Genomic DNA, 3,619 nt, shown 5'->3' on the forward strand with positions numbered 1-3,619 from the left:
CTCCTCCCCTTATCTATACGGATGTCTCCTCCTCCCCTCATCTATATGAATGTCTCCTCCTCCCCTTATCTCCTCATCTATACAGATGTCTCCTCTTCCCCTCATCTATACGGATGTCTCCTCCTCCATCTATACGGATGTCTCCTCCTCCCCTCATCTATACGGATGTCTCCTCCTCCCTCATCTATACGGATGTCTCCTCCTCCCCTCATCTATACGGATGTCTCCTCCTCCCCTCATCTATACGGATGTCTCCTCCTCCCCTCATCTATACGGATGTCTCTCCTCCCCTCATCTATACGGAGTCTCCTCCTCCCCTATCCTCTCATCTATACGGATGTCTCCTCCTCCATCATTTATACGGATGTCTCCTCCTCCTCTCTCTATACGGATGTCTCCTCCTCCCCTTATCTATATGGATTTCTCCTCCTCCCCTTATCTCCTCATCTCTACAGATGTCTCCTCCTCCCCTTATCTCCTCATCTATACGGACGTCTCCTCCTCCCCTTATCTCCTTATCTATACGGATATCTCCTCCTCCCCTTATCTCCTCATCTATACGGATGTCTCCTCCTCCTCTCATCTATACGGATGTCTCCTCCTCCCCTTATCTCCTCATCTGTACGGATGTCTCCTCCTCCCCTTATTTTCTCATCTATACGGATGTCTCCTCCTCCCCTTATCTCCTCATCTGTACGGATGTCTCCTTCTCCCCTCATTTTTACGGATGTCTCCTCCTCCTCTCATCTATACGGATTCCTCCTCCTCCCCTCATCTCCTCATCTATACAGATGTCTCCTCCTCCCCTCTTCTATACGGATGTCTCTCCTCCCCTATCTCCACAGATGTCTCCTCCTCCCTTATCTCTCATCTATACGGATGTCTCCTCCTCCCCTTATCTCCTCATCTATACGGATGTCTCCTCCTCCCTTATTCCTCATCTATACGGATTCCTTCTCCTTCTCCCTCATCTATACGGATTCCTTCTCTCCTCCCTCATCTATACGGATTCCTTCTCCTTCTCCCCTCATCTATACGGATTCCTTCTCCTTCTCCCCTCATCTATACGGATTCCTCCTCCTCCTCTCATCTATACAGATGTCTCCTCCTCCCCTCATCTATACGGATGTCTCTCCTCTCCCTCATATATAGGATGTCTCCTCCTCCCCTCATCTATACGATGTCTCCTCCTCCCCTCATCTATACGGATGTCTCTCCTCCCTCATCTATACGGATGTCTCCTCCTCCTCTCATCTCCTCATCTATACGAATGTCTCCTCCTTCCCTTATCTCCTCATCTATACGGATGTCTCCTCCTCCCCTCATCTATACGGATGTCTCCTCCTCCCCTTATCTCCTCATCTATACGGATGTCTCCTCCTCCCCTTATCTCCTCATCTATACGGATGTCTCCTCCTCCTCTCCTCATCTATATGGAAGTCTCCTCCTCCCCTTATCTATACGGATGTCTCCTCCTCCCCTCATCTATACGGATGTCTCCTCCTCCTCATCTATACGGATGTCTCCTCCTCCCCTTATCTCCTCATCTATACGGATGTCTCCTCCTCCCCTTATCTCCTCATCTATACAGATGTCTCATCTTCCCCTCATCTATACGGATGTCTCCTCCTCCTCATCTATACGGATGTCTCCTCCTCCCCCCTCATCTATACGGATGTCTCCTCCTCCCCTCATCTATACGGATGTCTCCTCCTCCCCTTATCTCCTCATCTATACGGATGTCTCCTCCTCCCCTTATCTCCTCATCTATACAGATGTCTCCTCTTCCCCTCATCTATACGGATGTCTCCTCCTCCTCATCTATACGGATGTCTCCTCCTCCCCTCATCTATACGGATGTCTCCTCCTCCCCTCATCTATACGGATGTCTCCTCCTCCCCTCATCTATACGGATGTCTCCTCCTCCCCTCATCTATACGGATGTCTCCTCCTCCCCTCATCTATACGGATGTCTCTTCCTCCCCTCATCTATACGGATGTCTCCTCCTCCCCTTATCCTCTCATCTATACGGATGTCTCCTCCTCCCCTCATTTATACGGATGTCTCCTCCTCCTCTCTCTATACGGATGTCTCCTCCTCCCCTCATCTATATGGATTTCTCCTCCTCCCCTTATTTCCTCATCTCTACAGATGTCTCCTCCTCCCCTTATCTCCTCATCTATACGGACGTCTCCTCCTCCCCTTATCTCCTTATCTATACGGATATCTCCTCCTCCCCTTATCTCCTCATCTATACGGATGTTTCCTCCTCCCCTTATCTCCTCATCTATATGGATGTCTCCTCCTCCTCTCATCTATACGGATGTCTCCTCCTCCCCTTATCTCCTCATCTGTACGGATGTCTCCTCCCTCCTCCCCTTATTTTCTCATCTATATGGATGTCTCCTTCTCCCCTCATCTTTACGGATGTCTCCTCCTCCTCTCATCTATACGGATGTCTCCTCCTCCCCTCATCTCCTCATCTATACGGATGTCTCCTCCTCCCCTCTTCTATACGGATGTCTCCTCCTCCCCTTATCTCCACAGATGTCTCCTCCTCCCTTTATCTCCTCATCTATACGGATGTCTCCTCCTCCCCTTATCTCCTCATCTATACGGATGTCTCCTCCTCCTCTCTCATCTATACGGATTCCTTCTCCTTCTCCCCTCATCTATACGGATTCCTTCTCCTCCTCCCCTCATCTATACGGATTCCTTCTCCTTCTCCCCTCATCTATACGGATTCCTTCTCCTTCTCCCCTCATCTATACGGATTCCTCCTCCTCCTCTCATCTATACAGATGTCTCCTCCTCCCCTCATCTATACGGATGTCTCCTCCTCCCCTCATCTATACGGATGTCTCCTCCTCCCCTCATCTATACGAATGTCTCCTCCTCCCCTCATCTATACGGATGTCTCCTCCTCCCCTCATCTATACGGATGTCTCCTCCTCCTCTCATCTCCTCATCTATACGAATGTCTCCTCCTTCCCTTATCTCCTCATCTATACGGATGTCTCCTCCTCCCCTCATCTATACGGATGTCTCCTCCTCCCCTTATCTCCTCATCTATACGGATGTCTCCTCCTCCCCTCATCTATACAGAAGTCTCCTCCTCCCCTTACCTCCTCATCTATATGGATGTCTCCTCCTCCCCTTATCTATACGGAAGACTCCTCCTCCCCTCATCTATACGGAAGTCTCCTCCTCCCCTTACCTCCTCATCTATATGGATGTCTCCTCCTCCCCTTCATCTATACGGATGTCTCCTCCTCCCTATCTATACGGATGTCTCCTCCTCCCCTTATCTCCCTCATCTTACGGATGTCTCCTCCTCCCCTTATCTCCTCATCTATACGGATGTCTCCTCTTCCCCCCTCATCTATACGGATGTTCCTCCTCCTCCCTCATCTATACGGATGTCTCCTCCTCCCCTTATCTATACGGATGTCTCCTCCTCCCCTCATCTATACGGATGTCTCCTCCTCCCCTCATCTATACGGATGTCTCCTCCTCCTACCCTCATCTATACGGAAGTCTCCTCCTCCCCTATCTATACGGATGTCTCCTTCCTACCCTCATCTATACGGATGTCTCCTCCTCCCCTCTCATCTCTAT

Source organism: Dendropsophus ebraccatus, chromosome 10 (assembly GCF_027789765.1).
Source record: "Dendropsophus ebraccatus isolate aDenEbr1 chromosome 10, aDenEbr1.pat, whole genome shotgun sequence".
In the NCBI taxonomy this organism is placed as follows: domain Eukaryota; kingdom Metazoa; phylum Chordata; class Amphibia; order Anura; family Hylidae; genus Dendropsophus; species Dendropsophus ebraccatus.